Genomic DNA, 27,237 nt, shown 5'->3' on the forward strand with positions numbered 1-27,237 from the left:
CTGGGCATACCCGTCCCACTGGGGTGACAAATGCAAAAAGAACAATTGATGGACAGAATGCCGAACAATGTCGTAAATTCACCCCAGTGAGGAGATCTGGGCCTAAATCCATAGTTCTTTTGCTCCCAATGCCATTCCAGTTTGAATCCAGCCATATGCAAATCAGTCTTGACCCTGTGCCCAATGGGAACAGTCCAACCCGAACTGCCAGGCCAGGTCCTCCCTGGACTGGAAACAAGCATCCTACGACCGTTTTCAAGGTTTCACCACTCATCAGTCAGGATAGCTTGACTTCAGTGGCATGGAGAGCACAGGACCCTCGTCTGGGCATACCCGTCCCACACTGGGCGACAAATGCAAAAAGAACAATTGATGGACAGAATGCAGAACAATGTCATACATTTCACCCCAGTGCAAAGATCTGGGCCTAAATCCATCATTTTGTTGCTCCCTATGTCATTCCAGTTTCAACCCAGCAATATGCAAATCAGTCTTGACCCTGTGCCCCATGGGAACAGTCCAGCCCAAATGGCCAGGCCAGGTCCTCCCTGGACTGGAAACAAGCATCCTGGGACTGGTTTCGGGGTTTCACCCCTCATCAGCCAGCATAGCTTGACTCTAGTGGCATGGAAAGCACAGGGCCCACATCTGTGCATACTCGTCCCACTCGGGTGACAAATGCAAAAATAACAATTGATGGACAGAATACAGAACAATGCCATACATTTCTCCCCAGTGCAGAGATCTGGGCCTAAATCCATTGGTTTTTTTGCTCCTCATGCCATTCCAGTTTGAACCCAGCCATATGCATATCAGTCTTGACCCTCTGCTCAATGGGAACAGTCCAGCCCGAACTGCCAGGCCACATCCTAACTGGACTGGAAACAAGCATCCTAGGACCGGGTTTAGGGTTTCACCCCTCATCAGCCAGGAAAACCTTACTCTAGTGGCATGAAGAGCACGGGACCCACCTCTGGGCATACACGTCCCACTCGGGGTGACAAATGCAAAAAGTGCAATTGTTGGATAGAATGCAGAACAATGTCACACATTCACCCCAATGCAAAGATCTGGGCCTAAATCCATAGTTTTTTTGCTCCCCATGCCATTCCAGTTTGAACCCATCCATATGCAAACCAGTCTTGACCCTGTGCCCAATGGGAACAGTTCAGCCCGAACTGCCAGGCCAGGTCCTCCCTGGACTGGAAAGAAGCATCCTAGGACCGGTTTTGGGGTTTCACCCGTCATCAGCCAGGATAGCTGGACTCCAGTGGCATGGAGAGCACGGGACCCATGTCTGGCCATACCCTCCCAACTTGGACAAACAAAGCAAACACAACAAGATGATGGACGGACAGGACAGGAGATACATTTGTTAATAGAAGACTTGAGAGATCATGCATGTTATGTGAGTGTGGCTAGAGAGGAAGTGAGCCATAACATTAGCAAGTATGGCAAACTGCCTGTGGATTGGAAAGACAAGGGACTCTTGGAATTGGTAGAGCTCCTCAAATGTGAAACACACAAAAGGTGATGGGAGGCTGCTTACAATAAGTCTAACCACTGGCAATAGCTTGGGGTAGCACTCCAACCCATTGTTCTTTTTCTCATCATGTCACCTCAGTTTGGACCCAACCATATGCAAACCAGTCTTGACCTTGCCCCTCATGGGATCAGTCCAGCCCGAACTGCCAAGCCAGATTCTCCCTGAACCGGAACACAACCCAGGACCGCTTTCCCCCTAGTTATGGGTTTATCAACCGGTAACATTTTGGTTCCAGTGACATAGTGAGCACTGGACCCATGTTTGGACATACCCATGCCATTTAGGGTGGTACATGAAACACACAAAAAGTGATGGGAGGCTGTCTACAAAAAGACACCACTGGCAATATATCAGGGTACCACTCCAGCCCATCGTTCTTTTTTTCATCATGCCACCTCAGTTTGGCCCAGCCACATGCAAATCAGTTTTGACCTGGCTCCTCATGGGAACAGTCCAGCCTGAACTGCCAAGTCAGGTCCTCCCTGAATTGAAAAACAAGCAACCCGGGACCAGTTTCTCCCTATTTATGAGCTCATCAGCCGGGTACAGCTTGGTTCCAGTGACACAGTGAACACGGGACCCTTGTCTGGGCACACCCTTGCCACTTAGAGCAGTACATGAAACACACAAAAGGTGATGGCTGCTTGCAATAAGTCTAACCACTGACAATATCTCGGAGTAGCACTTCAACCCCGCGTTCTTTTGCTCACCATGCCACCTCAGTTTGGACCTAGCCATATGCAAATCAGTCTTGACCTTGCTCCCAGTGGGAACAGTCCAGCCCGAACTGCCAAGCCAAGTCCTCCCTGAACTGGAATACATGCAACCCAGGTGGAGCTTTGCCCTAGTAATGGGCTCATCAGCCAGGTACAGTTTGGTTCCAGTGACACAGTGAGCACAGTGTTGTTTTCCGGTTGGCTTGAGATGAGCAGATTCAGATGTTGGTGGTGCTGTAGGGTTAACAAATACATTACACAAACAAAATCTATAATTCATTTACCTTTTCTACAAAGCACTTCCAAACAAGATTACTGAACTAAACATATTCTTTAATCAAATTTAAAAAAACGACATTTAAAACTTCAAATATTGAAAAAACTATAAATTATTGAATAATATTATATAAAACTTTATAATTAATCCATACCTGACATATAATTCTAACTAATAATATTTTACATAATTATAACTATTTTCCAAAATTAAAAATATATTTAAATATGTAAAACATTCTAAAAAAACTAAATTATAACATAAAATAAAAAATAAAATGGAAACTTAAACCATAAATATAAGATTCTACCAAAACATATTGGAAATAGCACAATAAAAAAGATTTTAAACACATAATTACAATCAACATTTTGTGCAAATAACTTTTTTGAGAATTTACTTTGATTATTCTCTTACTAAATTATTAGAATATAGAATATTTATAAACAAATAATAAAATACATGTAAAACACAAGTATCAGTGTTACAGCACAACACAAATTAATACATTTTAAATTTAAAAGTTTTTACAAAATATAAAAAAAATATTTTGTCATAAGATAGAAACAGATATAAATTTACAAATCACAGTTAAAAAAACGTCATATTATTACTGATACACCAAACATTACACCAAATATTACATTATAATTATTACAAACCCATTTTTAAAATCTCCCCACCCTTTTCCCCTATAAACCCAACATCCCACTCCGATAACTATAACACTCATAAAAATACAAAGCGCCTCTAATTTTTACTTTAAAATTCATCATATTTACAAATTACGTTCAATAAATTAGAAACGAAAATTTTACAAAATAAATGACATACAACACTAATTCCTTACAACAAAAACATAATAAAAAAAAACATAAAAACAATGTTATATACAACGATAATTTAGGAAACTATATTTTTTACAAGGCTATTAAAAGCAACACTTAAAACAATATTCTTGCCCTTGATATTTCTGTCCACTATTTTTTTGACATCACAATATTCTTGACTCAATATTTTTGTTTCACAATATTTTTTATTCAATATTGTATCCAAACACCATAGCCCATTGGTGCTATACAGCTTCATGACATCATTGGCTGCAAATAAAAATGGAAATAAAATAATGTTTTTTAAATGGAATTACATTTTTTGAGATGTACAGTGATGGGAATTTATTGACTGATAGAATATGATCAGAGAGAATTAACTTATGAATTATACAGGTTTGTTTTGTTTCGAATGTATAAAAACTGTTACCTGAAATGAATAATTATAGTACCAAATAAATTATAAAATGATGAAAAGTGTATGGTTAGATAGTAATTGACTGATTGTACATTATTTAAGAATATTATCTTGTCTACAAATTCATGTTTTTTAAATTAATTGATGTTTCATAAAAAGAATACATCTTTTTATGACTGAGATAATATACTATTGTTATAATTACTTGATAATAATGATCTGTATTATAGGTATAGGTTAGATTTCAGAAATATATTTGTTTGTCATGTTTAGGCATCAATATTTTTGCATTTGTTATGTTTTTGCACAATGAGTTCAGTTAACATAGTCATCCTGATGATGGTCCTGGTTGAAATAAATTTGGATATCAAACATTGACATAAACATACTGACTGAATACGTTTGCGTGTAACTGGTTGTTTCTTCTTTATATAAAAAGATATTGGCTTTGTCTAACAGTGTTACTTTTTGTTTTTCCATTTTCTATCTTTGTGTAAAATTTGCTCTTATGTTGTGTTGTTATGTTGTTATGTAATGTGGGCATTCTAGTTAATGCAGCCACTGAAGTTAGTGCCCGCATATTTGAATGTTGATAACTTATTCAGTTCTTGTCTCTTTAGGGGAATATTTTGTGTAAAGAGTTTTGACCTCTAAAACAATGGTGTGACTGTGATAATGATCTGGCGGGCGGTCCTGCGGCTCTAAGAGCACCGACATATATGCCACACGGTGCAGGAAGGTGCAGTTGGTGCTCTGACTGCGGCAGCATGCATGATAGGCTCTTCTATGAGTCTAGCACACTGCCGCCGTCAGACCGCCGCAGGACCTCCCACCAGATCAGGATTTAACTCCTAATCTGGTGGACGTCACACACACTGGAGGTCCAAACTACATACATGCCACACCATGCAAGAAGTGGGGGTGCAAATCCAGGGGGCACTGTATGTGCCCCCTCATATGCACCGCCAGGCCTAAATCAGGCATGGGGCCCTGTTAAGGCCCACTTTGTTGCCATTCCACCACCCTTTTCATGGAGGGTTCACCGCCATGAAAAGGGCGGTGAAATGTCAATTCAGAATATCCTCGGCAGTGATGACTGCTGCCTTCCAGCATAATCCTGCCAGTATAAGATTGCCAGCCTAGCAGGATCCTTGATCCCGGCAGTGCTGGCAGTCTCATGGTGGTTCGATTGCCACAGTCATAATGCTGCAGACAGTCCCGCAGTGTTGAGGTCATCAGTCCACCAGCACGGGTATGGATGTCCTATGGACCACTGTACTCGTAATCAGGCTCTAAGTGTCATTTGAATACCATGGTGCCGATTCCGATCCTGTAAAACCCGGGTACGAACCGTCGGACGGAGCGTTTTCTCCGTCCGACTCGTACCCGGGAAAAACACCTTACAAACCCGCAAGTACGATTCATACGGAAACACCATTTCCGTACGAAGCGTAAAAAACACCGACCGGCTAAAAGATAACCACAAATCGGATCCGGCACACCGCGTACGCGACATTCGCACGGAGTCGGGCAGCGTTTTACGGATCAGCAAGTACGATTCGTACCCACAGCACTTCGCACGGCAAAATTTTTACGGGACCCAAAAAGTGCCGGAAAAGCATGCCGCCGCGATGCACGACGAAAAGGGGGCCCGGTACGCACCATACCCCCATCCCTACACGTCCGCACCGTACCCCCAGCCCCCCGTAGGTACGGAGCGTACCCCCACCCCCGTAGGTACGGTGCGGACCCCCACCCCCGTAGGTACGGAGCGGACCCCCACCCCCGTAGGTACGGAGCGGACCCCCACCCCCGTAAGTACGGGAACGGACTCCCACCCCCGTAGGTGCGGAGCATACCCCCAGCGCGTAGGTACGGAGCGTACCCCCACCCCCGTAGGTACGGAGCGTACCCCCACCCCCGTAGGTATGGAGCGTACCCCCACCCCCGTAGGTACGGTGCGGACCCCCACCCCCGTGGGTACGGAGCAGACCCCCACCCCCGTAGGTACGGAGCGTACCCCCACCCCCGTAGGTACGGTGCGGACCCCCACCCCCGTAGGTACGGAGCATACTCCCACCCCCATAGGTACGGAGCGGACCCCCACCCCCGTAGGTACGGAGCGGACCCCCACCCCTGTAGGTACGGTGCAGACCCCCACCTCCGTAGGTACGGAGCATACCCCCACCACCGTAGGTACGGTGCGGACCCCCACCCCCGTAGGTACAGAGCGGACCCCCACCCCCGTAGGTACGGTGCGGACCCCCACCCCCGTAGGTACGGAGCGTACCCCCACCCCCGTAGGTACGGTGTGTACCCCCACCCCCGTAGGTACGGAGCGTACCCCCACCCTTGTAGGTACGGTGTGGACCCCCACCCCCGTGGGTACAGAGTGTACCCCCACCCCCATAGGTACGGTGCGGACCCCCACCCCCGTAGGTACGGTGCGGACCCCCACCCCCGTAGGTACGGTGCGGACCCCCACCCCCGTAGGTACGGAGCGGACCCCCACCCACGTAGGTACGGAGCGTATCCCCACCCCCATAGGTACGGTGCGGACCCCCACCCCCATAGGTACGGTGTGGACCCCCAGCGGGGTACGTTGGGAATGTAAAATGTTAAGGTTCCTGCATGCTGAACACATTCATATAGTCGTGGCATTCAAATGGTATCTCTAGAAAATTGGTCATGATGGTCTTACTATTTAGATAAAGTAGGACAGCGGTAATACCTCTCCTTGTTCTGCAATCTTTCAGAAAGATAACAATTAGCTTTTCAGAAAAGGGATTAATTTTTCGTTCTCTGCTACCAGATGGTATAGAAATTGCGACATGTGAACAATTAAATTCCCAGAATCATCAGGAATACTGTAGCTCCTCTAACGTCAACAATGATCATCGTCTATCAAAATTCCCCCGTCCCCCCCCCCTTACCGGGCCCCACCACTCTTACCTGCACGAGCCATGGCTAGAGAAAACTTCAGTTAAGTGGTCTTTAAACATGGTTAAAGAAAGATAGGTCAACATGAAAAATATGAGAAGTATTATGATGAAAAACATAAAAGTAGAAATTGGGCAATGGGTCAGGATTAAGAAATCTGGTAAAATAACAAAAGGAGTTCGTACATTTCTCAGACTTCTTTATGTTGTTCAAGTGTTAAATAATTCGGTGAGAGCAGATGATGGAAGATGCTGACATATGAGCACGGCGGCTCCTTGTATCAATCCTCCCTTAAGGAAGAATGTAAAAAAATCATCGCATGTTTGGAATGAAGTGGAAGAGAGTGTCAATAATGGATCATCTGAGCCAATTTTTCAGATGCTAAAAATAGGCCATTGGAGTCACCCACCGCTGGTAGTGCCAATGACAGTAGCGGTCCGTGGAGGGACTTCGGTGGGGCAGTGAGGCGGGGCGGGGAAATGTAAACACAGGAATATGGATGAACGGAGGTAAGTACACCTTTAAATAAATAAAACTAATTTCGTTGCGCGCGCTGCATCGCATTTTGCGATGCAGCGCGCAAAGGAATTTGTTTTATTTATTTAAATGTGTACTTACCTCTGTTCATCCATATTCCGGTGTTTACATTTCCCCACCCTGCCCTTTCCCCACCCTGCCCCTCCCCCGCCCTGCCTCACTGCCCCACCGAACTCCCTCCACGGACCGCTACTGGCCAATGAGATTATGAGCCAATTGTTTCACATTCTATGAATATGCCATTGGACTCCGTCACTGCTGCTGGTACTAATGATGATGATGAAAAAGGGTGCTTGTAAAATGTACTACTGTGTTAATTTACTTCCTTGAGCTGCACCACCACTTAAAGATTCTGGATTATTAGTTTAGAGGGGAGGTCCCATCAAGTTAGCAATCCAGTACCCTATTAGGTAAATGAATTTTCAATGGGAAATCTACATCTTACCCTCCAACAAATCCAGGTACCGTGTTTAAGGAGTAACAAAATAACATTAAAATCCAGCAACCAATCGGTAAAATTCCCAAACCAATGTTGTCAAAAGAAAAAAGAGTAAAGGAAGCCCAAAATGAAAAGTGGATAAGGCAATATATAAATTTTTTTAAACAAATGGTAAAGTGCACATAAGCTCAACGGATATGTTAAAGTAAATGGTTGTTTCTGAGCAGTACTGATAAGCACTACTAGAGGCCACTCTTACATCAAAAACAAAATTCAGGTGTCAGCAAGCCTGATCATGCCTTAAGAGCAAGAAAGAGTATGTCCTCTTGCAGGTGGGCTTCCAACCTGCAAAGATTTCTTTGGGTGGCAGGGATGCCACCTAGTCAATTTTTTAACAGCATAGGCAGTATTTGTATGCCCCAGCCGGTATAAAAATTAGCAAATAATGGGCCTACTTCCCTCATTCGCGTTCTACAGTAGGTGTAAAGGATGTTTCTATCAGTCGCCTCCCTCCATCTTCCCAAATCTCATCCAGGATGCTGGACCTCTTTGTTCTTCTAAGGGCCCTACTGGAGTAATTTACATTTAATCCAGGTAGGTCAGCTTTGGACAAAGAAAGCCTGATCACAGTCATGGCAGGAGGCGGAAAGGAGACAAATTTTGTCCCTGGAACCTCTGTGGCTCATGCAGAAATGAGCCATGTTCATACAATCATGTTTGCTGCATGCAACATTATTCACATGGCCTGCTGGGCTCCATGAGACTCTTTACCAGAGTCTTTCCTTAGATGTGATAGCTGCAGGTTTAGGGCACAGGAGTTCATATTTGCCATGGAAGTCCAGAAGCCAAGGGTTTAAAGTCATGCTGTAGTCTACATAAGACACAGGCCTTTACACCACTGGTGCCTTTTGCTCCACCATATTAGTATGGCCTAATTAAAGAGTCAGGTATGCCAATCCACATTTACCTATCTACAGAGCACCTACACTAGAAGCTGGCTAGCAGTTTCCCAGTGTCCAGAATCAAAAGGAGCAGCAAATCCAGTGAGAGAAAGAGAGCGGATTCCTGCAACAATGCCAAGGGAGAAGAGGGCAGCACGTCAACCATGCACCAGCTCTGCAGGCTGCTGCGGAAAATGAATTGCTGCATGAAGCACTCCCTGTTTTCTCTAATATTCGTTTATAAACATAACATAGTATACATAATACCAGTGGCCAACTCATAAAGGTTACAAAGGTCATACTACAACCACACAACTTTGCAAACAAACATACCGGTCATCCAGTAATCGCTGCGTACACTAGTTGGAGCTGTGTACCATGGACATGCCGGATAACATAACATGAGATGACTGACATGACATATCAATTATTATTCTCCTTTCCCAGACACTCTCACCTTAGGCTCTCAGCCAGAAATCTCAGCATACTACTAAACTCAACCAAGAGCTTAGATCCTTCCTCACACCCACAGTTACTGCTGCCAGACACCATTGATCAATAATATCCAAAACAATTTGTCCTCACATCCTTTACCAATTTTACCTACCGAATCTGGAAAGTAGAATGAACTAATCCTTGTAACTCATCGCTGCATCTTATGTTTAACATCACGTAAAGTAAATATGTTGAAATATAATTTTTAACTAATATGTTTAAAGGAACTTGGGGGCTTATTTACAAGCCTCTAAGGCCACCACAACGTCACTTTTTCAGATGCAGTCAAGTTGGAAGGTTTTTAGTGAGTGGGAAGTTGTGGCGCTCAGCTATATTTGCATACGTGTTGAGGAAAGTTTGAGTGAATACGGTGATAACCAGGTAGGGGAGACCCCTGTAACCCCTATATGCGTGTAGGAAAATCCTACAACAAAGTAGTACAACCAAATCCTGGGCACACATACATTAGTGTATAAATATAAGGTCACTATAACGTAAGTCCATGAGAAAATCAATTTCAATAAAGTTCGCAGAAGAGTTGTTTCTTGTTTCTTTAATTTCATTCACATAGAAAAGCAACCCGCAAAAAACAACCAGCCAACACGTGTTTCGTCTAGGAGGATATTCCCACGGCTTCTTCAGGGCTGTGATCCTGAAAAACAGAGCAATGTATTCGAGATGCCGGTGATAATTCCAACAGGCAGGTCTGAACCGCAAGGTGAGTTGGAACACAATCAAGTCCATAGTTCAATCTTGTTCAGTGGTGTTTGAAGTCAATGAAAGCCACGGATGGGGACACAGGTGTGTGTATTGCAGTCAACGATTTAATCCAGTGTATCATAACTAGTTCCCATGGCTCGCGTCCATTCCATGCAATTAAGGGATGGCAATGGAAAGACACGGGTATGTGTCCGGAGTTATGCGATTTCTAGAGTAGCGGGGAAGCCTTCCCGTGGCTCTCGTCAATATCCTTCCGGTGAGGAACTTTATTGAAATTTATTTTCTCATGGACTTACGTTATAGTGACCTTATATATATATACACACTAATGTATGTGTGCCCAGGATTTGGTTGTGTCACTTTTTCAGATGTTGGGATGGCAATTGTGGCTTTGCCTTATTTACAAGGCAGTGTTAAGCCACTTAACGTGGCTTACTTAACGCTGCCTTGTAAATAAGGCACCCTTTCACGCTGTACTTAATGTAAAAGGGGCGGGCAATGGGTGTTGTGGTGGGAATTCCCCCACAACACCCATTGATTTTGGCGCCACCCCATATTTACAAGGGTGGTGTTAATATGGGGCAGTGCTATAATTAAGACCAGGAAAAACCTGCTCTCACCCTGGCGCACGGATAAATGTTTAATTTCTCCTCTTTTTTTGCTCTTTCCATGAATGCTGCGTTGTGCAGCACACATAGAAACAGAAAAAGGCCATTGATTGTTAATGTGCAGGAAGGTCCCCCTTCGTTCACATAAACAATCATTTAAAATGACGATTTGCAACTTCTATGGGGTTGATTCCGATACCGGGTCGGACAGCTCTCCGAGAGCTGTCCATAGCCTTACCGTGCGACCAACACGTACCCGTAGCCGGTCCATCCTGCAGAGGAAGTACGATGCGCATACCTGCCAAAAACACGACCGACACGTAGGCTGTGATTCAAGCTACATTCTCCGTCCGAGCCGTAACTCCTAATGCCGAACCGAGTCGCCCGGAAGCAGTATCCATAGCAGTTTCCGGCATGACAAGTACGATGCGTACTTCCTACGCGCTGGATGGGTCACCACGTACGGGACGTCACAGCATCCGGAAAACAAGCATATCAGCAATCCACGGCTACGAGACGGACCAGCTTGCAGCGGGTATGAGACGGAGCAACAAGCAGCGTGTACGACACAAACACATCATGAATCCCATCGCGCAGGTCATACCAGTACTCTACATCTATGACCGGCTCAGGAACCAACGCCGACATCGCAGGCGGTAAGTCAGACACCTACCACATAAACAAACGACACGTACCCGCAAAATGGTACACACACACAGGGGATACACATCCTGGCCACAAACAACAGGCCACCATAGGGGTTGTATGGCCAGCACCACTACCACCCCCACTCATAGGGCTTATGTTGCCCATCACCTCTGCCACCCCCACTCATAGTGGACCTGTTGACCATCACTCCTGCCACCCCCACTCATAGGGCTTATGTTGCCCTTCACCCCTGCCACCCCCACTCATAGTGGACCTGTTGCCCATCACTCCTGCCACCCCCACTCATAGGGGACCTGTTGCCCATCACCCCTGCCACCCCCACTCATAGAGCTTATGTTGCCCATCACCCCTGCCACCCCCACTCATAGGGGACCTGTTGCCCATCACCCCTGCCACACCCAGCCATAGGGCTAATGTTGGTCATCACCCCTGCCGCCCCCACTCATAGGGGACCTGCTGCCCATCACCCCTGCCACCCCCAGCCATAGGGCTAATGTTGCCCATCACCCCTGCCACCCCCAGCCATAAGGGCTAATGTTGCCCATCCCTACTGCCACCCCCACTCATAGGGGACTTGTTGCCCATCACTACTGCCACCCCCACTCATAGGGGACCTGTTGCCCATCACCCTGCCACCCCCAGCCATAGGGCTAATGTTGCCCATCACCCCTGCCACCCCCACCCCTAGGGGACCTGTTGTCCATCACCCCTGCCACCCCCACTCATAAGATGGGTGATGCGCCACACATCCATCATACTCCAACATTAGGTATGTCAGCAAAATACATCCCCCCTAACATCATGACAACAGTGTGTAGTCTGTGACAAATGCCCACAACAGTGATTATGACTTCGAACATGCAATGTAACTAACAGCACATGTGTGACCAACAAATGAGTGTGCCCTACACAAGGCAAGCATCACCATAGCACTGTGGCAATGTAAAAAGAACACCCCCTCACTGAGTAGAACAGAAGATAAGTGTGGTCTTTCAAACTGCAGCAGATGTTGAGCATTGTGGTGATGGGGTCTAAACCCCCCTGACCAAAAGGTAAGTGTCATCATGGTCAAAGCTGCAAATAACAAACAGCATGTATGATCCCTGCTCCCAACACATTAAACACTTCTGGGGCAAACTAGTGGTTGTGTCCCATTCCCACAGAGATGTGGTGAGGCTAACAGTGCTGTGATAACCTAACACACTCCGGCCATGTGCAGACAAGCACCACACATGGGAGCTGACAATGCATACAGTGTACAATGACACAAGAGCAGAAGTGAACATCAACAAGCATACACACATCTCGAAAATAGACACACCAATCAAAACTACCTGTGTAGACTGTAGGTGTAAGCTCACAAACTCCCATTCCATGCCAGCAATGGCACTTAACAACCAGGATGAATGTGCACAATGACGTGATATGACTCACAGGGACAGCAGGGAAAATCACAGAAACAGCATCCAGACAAAGGCCCACAACAGCAATACCAATACACTGATGCAGATGCACAAACACAAACAGGCAACCTCACACTGCACATCTGACACAGCATGTGTGTGTGTAATGTGTGTCACAGTATCCCCAGGCAATTACACAACACATGAGGGGGGCTGAACCACAGTGTGACAGATGTGGACACAGTGCCATACAAAAGTAAACCATCATTGGGACACCCTTAGTGGGCAATCAGGCATTGTGAGATGAGAGGGAGCACAAAAGACACATGTGACACAAGCTGGAATGAACACCAACTAACACAGCAATAGACTGACACACAACAGCACTACCCCCAGGGACCAGACATTGGGGTGACACAAGCATGCATGACACCTCCACTGTGATGACAAAGGCAGATGTCGTACAGACTGGGAAACCCAGACATGTGTCCTGTTCCACAAACGTACATCACACATACACAAACACAAATCACTCAGCATGGCCCCCATCCATGGACAAACGGGAGCTAGGGGACCATCCATGCAAACATTTACATCAGTCCAGCCTCAACACCACACACCCTGAACTGCAACAATGTGCATCTGTGAAGCCCACATGGACAGGTGACATTGCACATGCACCCATGACAAACACAGGAATGTTGGGAGAAACTAAGGTGCACAGACACATCACAAAAGGACAGTTTACAACCCTGGGGAATGACAGACATACTGCACAGTATGCAGTACATGGCCATGACTTCAAAGCTCACGTAACCTTCAGAATACCTGCCACAGTCCCAGAACAATGCAGAAGCCAAGGAGAACCACAAGGCACACATGCTGACACCTCTCAACATTGCCGCCATGAACCCGACAAGTGGGAGAAGTCACACACACATACAAATGTGTCAATACCTGAAAGTCACCACCTAGGGACAACTACATGATTTTGCAAATAAACAAGTGCCTTGGGGAACCCTGACTGTGTCCCATCTGTGTCTGACAACATCATCACCACTCAGAACTGACAAATCCCAATAATGATACACCAATTAACAGTAGTGTGTCATGCACCCACACATCTGGTAGCCCATGGCAAAGTAGTGGGATGAACCCAGTACCACTCAGCAAGCATCAACAACAGGAACATATCAAGGGAACACTGCCTGTGTATGAACAGGGATGTGGACACACACATGCTCATACAACACACACCATGGGCCCAGGCTATGTCACGGGACAACACACTTACTTGAGGGGACCCAACTCCTGTGGAAGTCCAGCTGTGCCAAACATATTCACAGCACCTCTCACTCATGTCTGCAGAACATTTGGTCAGTCAGCCATCAGTTACCATACAATGAAGGCTCTGGTCACAACAGCCTGGGTACGTGAGTCTCCCCTAAGTCATCTGCACATACTCAAAACATATGTCTAGCAAGTTGCACAGAGGACCCAGTTGCTCCTATACCAATGATGCCCACACCTGTAGGTTCAGTGGTGATGCGCACAAAGTTTGTGGAATTGACAAATTGGACAATGGGAAGCAAATCATATGTGCATGGGTGCAAGCCAGAGATGTGACCATGCAAATGAAATGTTCACAGAGATGTCCACAAATAGTTGATCATGACACACCCAGGTAGCTGCAAAGGATGACATGGATACCCACCAGAATAGGATACATATCTCATGGACCACATGGAGTACCTCACAGCAACACATCAGTATTCAACATTGGAAACCAAGCATTACAGGTGCAAGGGCATGTTAAACATCATCAACATAATGTACAGCTAAATCAAGTTCACAGGGATAAAGAAAAAAAGCTTTATTCAGCATATTAAAAGTTAAACGTCCGCTCAAACAAAAGGCCAATGGCCAGTCCATGTCCAAATGCCAAGGAGTGAACTAGAGTGACAACTGTCACACGTTGCTTGCCTGCACTGCTAAGGACCGGGGTCATCCCCTCGAAGGGACATACATTGGGGCAGGCCAGGAACCGCAGGGACAGGATCAGGGCGCAGCAGAAGGAGGCAGGGAAGAGGTGGTGGATGCAGGCGAGACACTTGCAACTGCAGTGGAGCTGACTGAAGTGGTGGGTGCTGTCACAACTGTGGGGCACAAGTCAGATGGGGGTGGGTGCCGGCACAACTCCAGTGGGCAGGTCAGATGGAGTGGATTGGGTCCCCACTGCAGTGCCCAAGTCAGACGGGGTGGTCGCGGACTCCACTGCAGTGCCTACATCCATGGGAGCGGAATGGGGGCAGGTGAGGATGGGGGGGGACACGGTCCCCACATCAGTGGCACTAACCGTCTGACCAGGTGTGGAGGAGCAAGTGGTAGGTGGGGGATGGCCTTAGCATTTTGGGGATGGTGTATCTGTGGGTGGGGGAACCCGGGGCAGGGAGTGGCATGAGAACCTCTGGAGTGGTGGCCTGGGGGATGGAGGACGGAGACTTTGCCTTGGAGCTGCGTGGTGGCGGGGGGGTCTTGCTCTTCCGGCTCCGGGGGGACTTGCGGGTGTGGGTCTCAGTCTGACTGCGCCGGGGGGAGGGTGTCCGGGTGTGAGGGGCACTCCCCTCTGTGTGTGGGGACTTCCTCTTCCCCTTGTAATCAGGATCTGCTGGGTCGGTGGGGAAGAGGCCAAGGTCACAGAGGAAGAGCTGCTGGGGAGATGGGGTTGCAGGTGATGCAAGGGAAGGGGGCTGGGAGGGAGAGGTCTCGGAGGACTGCAGAGTGGTTGTGGATGACTGTGTGTGTGTCTGCAAGCAGCCCCTGTGAGTGTGGCATCTGTCCCCTGCGCTTGCTTGTGTGCACGTCTAGACCTTGGTTTGGGTGTTTGTGTGCTTGAGACAGGTAGGCTGCTAGGAATAGTGGGTGGTGCAGGGGTAGGAGGGGTGGGGGACTGTTGGAGGAGGGACACTGCTGCCGTCAGGGAGAAGGCCATGGACTGATTGGTCCTCTGTAGGGCAGACATGCCCGAGGAAATGCCCTCCATAAACGACACCAGTTGTGTCAACAGACTTGTGTGTGCATGGAGGACCTTCAGCTCCGACGTCTGCCCTACATGGATCTGTCTAAGTAAGTCCACAGACTCCTCTCTCAGAGCAGCAGGGGACACAGGGGCAGGGGGTGCGGTGCCTGGCACAAAGGAGACATGCTCACTATCACGGGAGCCTACAGGGACCTCTGGGATGGGAGCCTATGGGAGGGTGATGGTGGTGGCGGAGACAGCCTCACTAGCTGGGGTTTGGTGGCTGCTGACACCCGCCTCCACAAGGAAGTCATCCTCAGAGCTGCTGTGGCCCTCAGCTGGGGGTGATGGTGCGGACGACTCCTCTGTGTGCCTCCACTCGCCCTCCGTGCCACTGGGTCCCCACGACTCCTCTCCTTCAGTCCCTGTCAGGCTCTGTGGCTCCTCCTGGTCCGTGGAGCTGTCCCCTCCTGTGGCCATGGATGTATCTGGATAGGAATAGGAAGTAAGAGAACAACATCAGTCACCTGCACCGACTGCACACACCACAGTGAGTTCATCACATTACAGGGCAAGCCCTGGCATCATCAGCTGAACACAGCTCAAAGTGCCAACACTGTTTAGAATAAGCCAATTGTCATTCTCAACATCAACCATGGCACACATATCCCTCCTTGACTTGCACACATAAGTCTGTTGCATGTTGGATGCTAACACCCCAATGTGCCGACATGCACCACCCACACCTCATTTGAACATGCAAGTGAACATGTAGGAGTATATCACTATACACACAGCACATCTCTTGCTACTGACTCAGCACAGGTGTCCGGATGAAGGGATGGGCAGAGACTCATTTCACATGCTTGTGATGCATGCCGGCAACACACACTATGATGTTCTCATGACCTGATGGGCAAGGCCACAATGGGGTGCATGGTGCACACTTGAACACAATGCAGGCTCACTCATAGCAAGTTAAATGCTATGGCACTGGGATGCCCAGAAAGTCAGTCAACACTGTCTCCTGTCACGGGGGCAGGACATCCAGACAACAACAATATGCACTGATTCACAATCCTAGCTCAGGGGTAAAGCTAACTATGCAGATGACCGGCGCGCTTGCCCATCCCCTGCAAACAACATATACAGGACCCAGAAGACCCCACATCATGCAAATCAGACACATGAGTCTCTGCAAACACAACTCCCTGTACACACATAACAGTCTGCCATGCATGTAACCAAGCTGCATGAAGGACACAGTTGCATACACCATTGTGCGCTGTCAGATGATCACACAGCTATATGTCACACAGGTCTTTTCTCTCACAGTCACATCTCAGTTGTCATGCTGACCCTCTGAATCATGGACACCCCAGTTGGACTACAAGACCTACGTAATGTGGAAGTGTGACCAGGCCAAAAGACTGCAATTGGCATGTCAGACATAGTACACAGATTAGGCATGGACTTACCCCCTTCCTGCTGCTGTCTGGCCTTCAGCTGCTTATCCAGGTCTGGGAAGACCACCGCCAGGATCCGGAGCAAGTGGGGGATCAGGGTCCGGTGTCCGCCCCTCCTGCACGGAGGTGACAGCTTCAGCTGGACTCTAGCTATCCTCCGGGTCCAGCCCCGAAGGTCCTGCCACCTCTTCTGGCAGTTGCGGATCCGGCGATTGTAGACCCCCACCGAAAGAACAGCCCGGGCGATGGTCAGCCAGATCTCCTGCTTCTGGTGGGCATCAACCTGTGAGGATGACAAAGTGAAAAGTACATTAACACACATGCCCCAGATTTGTGCAGCACACATTTGGATATACATGTCATCATCACAAAGGGAAATGAGTTACACAGGTAGTGCAACCATGGGGAAGGAAAAATCACCTGCATGTCTGACATGTTAACAATGCCTGGATAGTTTAAGCTTGCACCAATGCACTTTAGCAGCAGGATACCTGTTCATTACATGTACCTACACACTTTGGGGAATGGAAGTAGTCGGTGAGAATGCTTGCCACTGGTGTACACACTGCTAGTCCTGCTAGTCAGACAACATGCATTATTAGGAAGGCAGTGGACTGCACACTTACCTGCTCCCAAGGTTTCCCATAGAGCTTGCAGTACTGTGGAAGGAGCCCGTCCAGCACGGCCTGGTTCTCCTCCTCAGTGAAGGCTGGGGCCCTCTCCAGAGTACGTGCCATAGCAGGAGCCAGAGGATGCAGAGACAGCAGTAGTGATAGCAGGGATGTGGTCCAGTAGCATGCAGTGCAGGCAAGTGAGCTCCCTGGGGTCCAGCCAGCCTTATATCTGTGCTGCAGAGGCAGAATCTGTGCCATGTGTCTAAAGTGATAGGTCCTACATGGTTGCATTCTATGAATCTGGCCAATCCATTTAAATGTAAGACTCATACACGCCTTCTGCATCGTTCAAATTTTCAACGCACAACTGAATTTCCAGTGCACAACTCGTACAAGTTTTGAATCCGTATCCGTCTCCATGACAGTCCGGAGCCAATGGGTGCGCCCGGCTCGTTCAACTGACTATACAACGCGTATTTTGAAAATACACATGCACCCGTCTCCATACGATTCAATGGCCAAGGCGTATGCCTGTCTCGGACCATGCCTGCCCGATGCGTATGCATAATAGTCACCCGCGTCGAACCTCATAGCATTCAATGACAAAGCGTACGCACGGCTCGGTCATGAACCGTGCAATGCGTACACATTGACACCCGTGTCGGACCTCATTGCATTCAATGACAAAGCGTACGCACGGCTCGGTCATGAACCGTGCAATGCGTACGCATTGTCACCCGCGTCGGACCTCATTGCATTCAATGACAAATCGTACGCACGGCTCGGTCATGAACCGTGCAATGCGTACGCATTGTTCCCCCGCGTCGGACCTCATTGCATTCAATGACAAAGCTTACGCACAGCTCGGTCATGAACCGTGCAATGCATACGCATTGTCACCCCCGTCAGACCTCATTGGTGAGACTATTCTACTGATGCAACACACATTTACTGGCCAGGGACACCTGTGCACACCTACCACACTACAGCATTGGCCACACAGTGTCCCATGGCATGTAAGGCTGCATTCCCTGGGTGTTTGGGGGGGGGGGCACATCTGGTTTGTTGGGTGGCACTTTTGTGCAGCCACTCCCAGGCTGTGCACGTGTACTTGGGGGCAGAATCCTTTGTGTGTTGTGCACATTACCACTGTGATGTGCAATTGTACAGTAAGGGGCATGAGTCACGGACACAGTTTCATGTTGGATATGTTTGGGGCATGTCACATACACCCTGAGTCCAGGGGCTGATGGCATGTACGTCACAGTAAGACCTGTAGGCACAATACTGATGTGCACCCACAGTCTGCGTGCATGTTGTGTCTCAGATGTGTCTGATCAAATATGCCCAATGGGTGGCAGTCTCCACATCCATGTGGTATATGCATCAACCTTGATGGTGTGTGTGTGTCTAAGAGACGTACATGTAGGGCCGGCAGGAACAACAGTGGCCACTACCTGTGGGACTTACGCTTGCCTTGTGGTGTGTACGTAATACGCTATATCCATGCCAGTGTCGATGTGGCAATACAGGGACCCTGGGTTTCTGCATGGCAAAGATCTGTGATGCCTGGGAGACATCAGGCCTCACTAGTCACTGTGGTGTGTGTTTGGAACGTTGCAGCAGTATATAGGTTGGGTGACACAGCCAGATGATTGGCCATTGCACTACATGGGACTCATGTGGACATGTGGAATTGAGATGTGAGGTGGTGGTCATGTAGGTGACATATGTGTCCATGCACAACAACACACACCTCAGTACATTGTGTAATGTCATGATCTATCACTTGCGATTGAGCCGGGTCATGGCCACATGGGTGGATGAAATGAATCTTCCTTTGTGCATCTCTGTACTGCAGGGCACCAGCTGTCCATCGACCGTTCCCAGACCTTGCAACCATGCAGGAACGCGACTGCATCAGACGGTACCGCTTCACCAGGCCACTGATTGAGGAGTTGGCGGAGCAGTTGGCGCCACATCTGCTACCTGGCCGGACATACCCTACAGCACTGACCCCAGAGGTGAAGGTGATGGCAGCCATGCACTTCTTTGCTACTAGTACACTGTGGCTACTGCTGGTGGTATGTCACAAACGATGTTTAGTCGGGTGCTACGCGATGTCTTGGAGGGGATGACCTTTACATCAAGTTCCCTAGCCCAGCTGAAATCCCGGAGATAAAGGATGCTTTTTATACACTGGGGAGGATGCCGAACGTCATCGGATCTATTGATGGGACACATGTGGCCCTGATACCACCACAGGCACATGAGCATGCACACCGGAACAGGAAGCACTACCACTCCATCAAGGCTCTGGTGGTATGTCTTGCTGACATGTCTATCACACATGTGCGCACGGTTCCCTGGTTCTGCGCACAATGCCTACATTATGAGGAGTAGTCGCATTGCAACGCTGATGTCACAGATGCCAGCTCAGCACGCCTGGCTTGTCGGTGTGTACTGACTGTTTCTCATTGTGTGTGTTTGTCAATGTTGTATTCCGCACTCCTACAAAACTCAGCTACTTGTTCTTTTTTGTGTGTGTAGGTGACTCCGGATACCCCAACATGCCATGGTTGCTGACACCCCTCAGGAACCCTGTGACACCAGCCGAGCTGCGCTACAATGAGGCACATGGTTGGAGCAGGAGGGTGATTGAGCGGATATTTGGCCTACTTAAAAGCCGCTTTCGCTGCCTGGACAAGACCAGTGGGGCGCTCCCATATGAGCCTGCAAAGGTGTGCAAAATAATCCTTGTATGCTGCATGCTACACATGGCAGTGCGGAAAGAGGTGCCTCTCATCCAGGATGACGATGACCAACCGCCGGCACCTGTGAAGGATCCCGGGCTGGGCCAAGATGCCAGTGATGATGAGGGTGACGTCCGCTCACAGCTCATCAACAACTTCTTCAGCTGAATGTGAGTTTCAAGTGTTGTTATGCGAATGTATGGAGGTAGCCTGGAATGTGTTGTGGCAGCTCTGTTGCTGTCTGAGTGTGTCTGTGTGCCACTTGACTGGATGCGTGCAGTGATGTGTCCATTCAGGTGGTGTGTACTCCACAATAGGGTAGTACTGCTAACTTGTTTTTGTGTAGGTTTCTTGCTACATGTTTTGTGCATGTGTATTGCATTTCTCTCCTGTTCTGCTGTGCTTTTTACTGTGTCTTGTGTCTGTCCTTCCCAGGGTACTTTGCCTGTTTGGTCAACACTGACCCCCAACACCCAGAAGCCAACACCAGTGTGGAAGTTGTCAATTCCCATCAACTGATGTACCACACATCCCTGGACTTCAATTCTCCAATACTTTGTGAGTGTGTGTCCACTGTTAAGTGGAATTACCGTGCAACTATTGTGGAATAAACGTGTTGCTGATGTGTAATGAACCTGTGCTATGCTTTGTTATGTGCGTTGTCTGTCTTCCCACATCTGAGTGACATCTGCTTACCTCACCTGTGGACTTATTACCACTGACTGGGGTTGGTGTTGTGTCTGTGCATGCCAATGTGTTTCAGGTCAACATCATTGTGTGTGATGAGTAACATGGCCATTGTGAGTATGTGTTGTGGTGCCATAGTGGTGTGTCTCCCTCACATGTGTCACATCACCATGACTCACCTTACGTTGGTCACATTGTTGCAGTATATGGCATGCACTGTGTTGTGTAGCGGATCAACATCTCCCTGACTAATGACAAGTTGGAATCACAACAGAGGCAAGTATGGTGTACTGGTGAGTTTATTTTCAAACATGTGTGAGGGAAGTGCACATAAGAATGTGGGTGCTGTACATTGTTTTTGGAATCCAAAGTTCACATTAGAGTTGGAAGTGCTGGTAGATGAGATGTCCAGAGTCATCTGCTACATAGGCCCAATATGAACCCTCCATGTCATGTGGGCGAGTTGTGTGCGATTGGACAAGGTGAACGGGTTGCGCACAAAGAACATTGTCCAGAACAGGTTTAGAGTCACTGGGGGATGTGCTGGGACATCTGCCTCTCACATGTCCTTCTTCGGACGACCCCTCTTCTTCCGGGGGGGGGGGGGGGATCCTCATGTGCAGGCCTCTGCGGTGCAGGAGACTCTCCGCCAGAGTCCTCCTCCCTCCATGTGGCGCTGGCAGATGGTGTTGCGACAGATGTATTGGCCACCCAGGGAGGTGTGGACAGGTTGGTGTTGATCTGGCAGAGGCATTGGAGTATGTCCCGATGCACCGCAGTAAGGGCATCCCAATTGGCCTCCATGCGGGCATGGTGGGCGACCTGGTCGTGCTGCATGTCCTTGAGGATCCCCACTGCCTGGCCAAATCCTCCGGTGCTATCCTGGTACGCATCTAGGATGCGTGCCAGGTGGGGGTCATCATGCAGTCCAGACCCCTCTCCAAGGCACGCCCTCTGCCTCCCACCCCTCCCAGCACCCCTATCCACACGGGCAGGACCAGCGGCAGGACGCACAGGTGACACTGGGACCCCTTGGGTGGTGTTGCTGGTGGTGTTTGCTGTAGCTTCCTGGGGGTCCTGTGTCTCTGTGCTGTGGGTGTTCATTGGTCTTGGTCTGTCCATGTTGGCGGTGGTGCCCTGTCGGTGTACAGATGCTGGAGGCGTGGGTACAGGGGGTGCAGATGTTGATGCTGCTGGTGCTGCATGATGGCTCACACCGGAGGTGCCAGGTTGGTCGTCGTCATCCGAAGAGGACAAAGAGAGAGTCAGACCAGAGAGCTCAGTGTCCGCCAGTGTCTGGGCCGGGGAATCCTCATCATTTGGTGCTGGGTGCTCAGCACCACCTGGGTTTGGAAGAGACACACGATGTGAGGTATGTTTCTACATGCATTGATGGTTCACAAACATGACATTTTCTACTTTTCAAACAGATGCCTGCCTGTACACTGCTTTTTCCCAGCTTGTCACGGACAGAGTTTGATATTGTTGTTGGCCATTTCCCAGCATGACCTTGTGCTCCCCACAACACAGCCCAGTGTCAGACATCTTGTCAGTCCCTTCCCACTCCCTGTGAGGCGAGTATGGTTCAGTGTGAGCTTGCTGGGCCATGTGGGTGGGTGTAGATTGTCTGTGACTGCGACTCCCATCATACTCTTGGCTACACCCCCCTTCCCAGCATGCCCATACTTCCTTCCTCTTGACTCTGCTTCCCTGTGAGGGGGTGTGACAGCAATGGCAAGATGGCTGACTGTAAAATCCTGGTGTTTGTTTGGCTACAAGTCCAAAGAGAGCCCCTGTGCTTCATACAGCAGCACCCAGTATGGGGTATCTTTTGCTGATATTTCAATGAGGTGTGTGTCAATGCATTCTACCCGGTGAGTTGTGTGGAGTTTGAGTTGAGATGGGGGGTGTCTCCACATGCTGGTAAGTATGGTCAGGGCTGTCAGTCCTCCTTCCCATCATGAAACGTGCTTCCATTGTAGGGCGTGCAAGTTGTCTTTCAGGATGTTAGTCAGTGGTGTCCTGCTTCTGATTTGCACACAACCCCTAGCAGGGCCTTGTGCTCCCCACAGCAGGTGCCAGTGTCAGCCATCTTGTCAGTCAATTTCCACTCCCTGTGATGTGGGCATGTTTCAGTGAGGTCTTGATGGGCCATTCAGGAGGGGGAGCATTCTCTGTGACTACAGGCCCTATCATGTTTTTGCATACACTAACTTCACCTGCATCCCCACAATTCCTTCCTGTCAGTCAGCTGCACTGTGAGGTATTGTGTTTGTGGTGGCAAACTGTCTGGCAGTGTCTATTTAACTTTGTGCCACTGGCTTGCTCTATTTGTTTGTAGGTTGGTGCATATCATCACACAGTTCCAAGTCACTATGAGATGGCAGGTATTGTGTTTGTCTGACTGGCATACACATCTTGGGCTGATTATCTATTGGTTAGTGTAGCTTTGCTTGCGGTGCATGGTTTCACTGTCCCCTTGCAACACAATCTTGGGTATGTTGTGTGTGTACTCACCAGGCTGTGGGATGTCTGTTAGGCCATGGACGCTCTCTGGTGGTAGGACGTCCCGCACCTTCCCCTCCCAGGTTCTGAAGTAGACTGGTTTGGCAGGAGGGCCACCGCCGGTGCACTGACTCAGGGCGTGATCTTTTTCGATGAGTTTCTTGACCCTCCTGCGCATGTCATACCACCTGTTCTGGATATCGTCCTTTGTGCGCATTGCTGGTGCTTGGGCGTTCACCTTGTCCACAATCCTCGCCCACATCTTTGTTTTCTGTGACATGGGGGTCCTTTGGACCAATGTACCAAACAAATGTGGCTCTACTCTGATGATCTCGTCTACCAGCACTTCTAACTCACTATCTGTGAACTTTGGATTCTTCTTTGGGGGCATGGTGATGGGTGGTGGTGGTGAGGGATGTGTGTGTGAGGGTGCAAGTGAGGGTGGGTTGGTGTTGGTTTTGCTGGCTGTATGTGTGTGTGCTTTTGGATGAGGTGCTGATGGTGTGTGGGTTGTGTGATGTGTGAGTTGTGAGTGTGTCTGTGGTTGCTGTGTAATGGTGTTTGCTGCTGGCTGTTTCTCCTGTTTGCAAGGGATGATGGTAGTGATTGTAGTCCTTCATATAGTTGGAGTTGTGGGTGTGTCTTTGTCCCATGTTTTTTTATTTGGTATTTTTTGGCTTTGTCATTGCTTGTTTGGTCCTTTTTTTGTCTTTTTTCCTTTGGGTTTTGTAGGCATGAAGGAGACGTTCATGTGACGGAAACGGACGCCGCTGTTGTCTCGTGCGGGCTTCCCAGCCTCGTTCACGCTGCCTATCCTCTGTGTTTGATACGCGTCGGTCGCGATGGTCTCTATTGCTTGTGTGCCCGGTTTTCTGTGCGTGTCGGTCGTGCGGCTTGGTCTCCGTGCGAGTCGGTCTGGTTTTACACGCATTGCATCGTATTGCGCGGATCGGACATCGCGGGTACGTGTCGGTCGGGTTCATTCCGGGTTCGTGTCGGTCGGTGAAATTCGCGTCGGTTTTCCGGCCGGATCATTATTTTCCCTACGGCTCAGTCGTACGGCTTGTATTCCGTACGTGTCGGTTGTAATTCACTCGGGTTGCATCGTACTGCACGGGTCGTACGGCGCTGGTCCGTGTCGGTGGGTATTGGGTCCGGGTCCGTCAGTTTGTTTTGCGGCCGGTATTGGAATCGGCCCCGGTGTGTGCTGAATTAAGGTGTCCCTTCCTGCACATAAACAATCTTCCCCTGCAACGCAGGCCCCCTTGCACTATGGTGCCAGGGTGTCTTGCATGGCGATAGGCCGCTAAATCAGCACCAGGGCAGGGGGAAACGCAGGCCTGCACCGTATACTTGTAAATACGGTGCAGCCCTGTATTTCAAAACTGGAGGAGCACGGCGTTAAGCCAAGGAGGTTAACGCCACACTCCGCCACTTCCTCGTAAATATGCCCCTTGGTGTCTAGTCTGTTCATTGCCCACTACGCACCATGCATCTTAACAACAAATTTTGGGATTTGTCGCTATATTCTGTGTTTTTGTTTAAATGCGCAGCTTCGGCAATTCTGGCACGATGAACAAGTCTATTAGGTGTTACACCACCTGAAAACGAGAAAGGGATCCAAGGACACATGTTTATGAGGAAGGAATATCAGAGCTCGTTGGGTGTGGTGTGAAATGCACACTATTAGGTAGGGTAAGTAATAAACTGCTAAAATTATTTTTCTTTGTCTTTAGAGTAACTATAGAAAGGGAGCAAGAAATAACCTGACAGGTAAAAGGAAGAGTGAACTGCAAGCATCTTTCTATATGCCAAAGAGTTTTATTTATTTTCAAAAAATGACAAATGCCTGCCCATATAGGGAGAAAGGGGCTTTGGGGGCAGCCGACCACAGGGAGGTCTGCTCCCCCCCTCCCCCGGGGATATTGGGAAGGTTAGGAGTCAAGTGACTGCCTCTTGTGGTTATGGCTTCATTAGAGAGGGCTCCTTGACACCATTTTTGGTACAGATGACCTTGTGGTTTGTGGCAGTGAGCCTGTAGTTTTAGCTTTTTCTGTAGGCAAGATTTTTCTTGTTTCCCCATTTATTAGCATTTTGGGGTTTTCAGGATCGCGACAGCAGCGGAAAAAATGGAAGCTATGTAAGGCCCATCGATCTTGTGGTAGATGGGGATACACACTAAGGTATATCCTCATTATGATGGCGGGAGGACCGCCACCTGCAGTCCTTCTGCCATCACCAAGCTCATTACCCACCGTGAAATTAGGATGGCAGTGGGTATTGCGGCGGACGCAAAGTCCGTCCGCCGCTTTTCCGCTGGAGGCAATCGCACCAATTGCCTGGCGGATGGTGTACGGCCCCTGAAAAGGTGGTGGCGCCTAGCAGGCACCATCCACCAGATCAGGATGTCGGTTCAGGAAGGCCTTTCCATGGCGGTAATGCCGCCATGGAAAGGCTGGCGGGGATTGGGTTTGGGGGCCCGTTGCGGGCCCCCCTGGGGGGGGGGGGGGTTGTCGCTGCACTGGGGGGTACCCATGATACACCCCTCATTTCCCTGCACCAAGTTGCAGGCACTGCGTGGTGCCTGCCACGTAGTGCAGGGAAATGCTGTGCATGCACTTTTCACATTGCGGGCGGTGCTGCAGCCAGCAGCACCGCACGCAATGTGAAAAGCCCAGGATGCACCCGCCAGTATGGTGGGCGCATCCTAATCGCAGTGGTGGGACCGCCGCATGTCTGGCGGGCGCTCCAAAACACCGCTACGATGGCGGGCGATCGTAATCAGCCCCTAAGTCTGCAGCCTGCTTGAACTTGTATGTCTCCTGTGAAGCACCCCTGGAATGGAAGGTTAGGCTCCCTTTCCTTTTCCTGCCAAACAAGGCTCCTTTTTGCGCCCTGGGCCATCCCTTGTTTCTTACCTGTCTTGTGTGTAGATTGGGTTCACCTGTCTGTCTAAGTTTGCCTTGTTTGGTATTCTATGTGTGTCGAATGCCTTGAAGTCCATTGGGTTTTGTATGTATTTTTTAAAAATGCATCCCTTCCTATGATTTTTAGGGTGGTGAGTCCCCCTGACTCACATGTCAGAGTGAGGTGAGCCATGTTCCTCAACATCAGCGGGTAAGTCTCACTTTTGTAAATTATTGTGCCAGGATTTGTCCTTCTATTGTGTTTTACATTTCTCTAGCTAATGTACTAATGATTAATTTTAGTCTACATAGTAGATAGGCACGGCACAGTGAGGTTCTTCCATCAGGAGCCCTTCACTGTTTAGCTTCACAGGTTAAAACCAGCGTAACTGTCTAAAGCTTGACCTAGCTATTCCAATTATTTAATCTTTTCCTATTTATGCATTTCTCTAGGTACCACCGTTAAATCCACCAATCTATGATGACCTTACAGTATCACTGGATGATTTTGTATATTTGATATATTGTTTTCCATTATTGTTTTGTTATTCGCACACATTGAGGAGCAGCTCTTACAAGTTGGTCCTTAAGAGAGCCACTACACCTCGACATGAGGGTGACTAGGCTGAAACATGTTGATCACATTTTGACACTAACTGCGTGTATATGTTTTTCCAGTGAGTGCCCTGTTTTTAAACCTGGCGCAGGGATGCACCAATAGAGGGTTATTGTGTGCCTTGGAGATAGT

Source organism: Triturus cristatus, chromosome 1_1, assembly GCF_964204655.1.
Source record: "Triturus cristatus chromosome 1_1, aTriCri1.1, whole genome shotgun sequence".
NCBI lineage: Eukaryota > Metazoa > Chordata > Amphibia > Caudata > Salamandridae > Triturus > Triturus cristatus.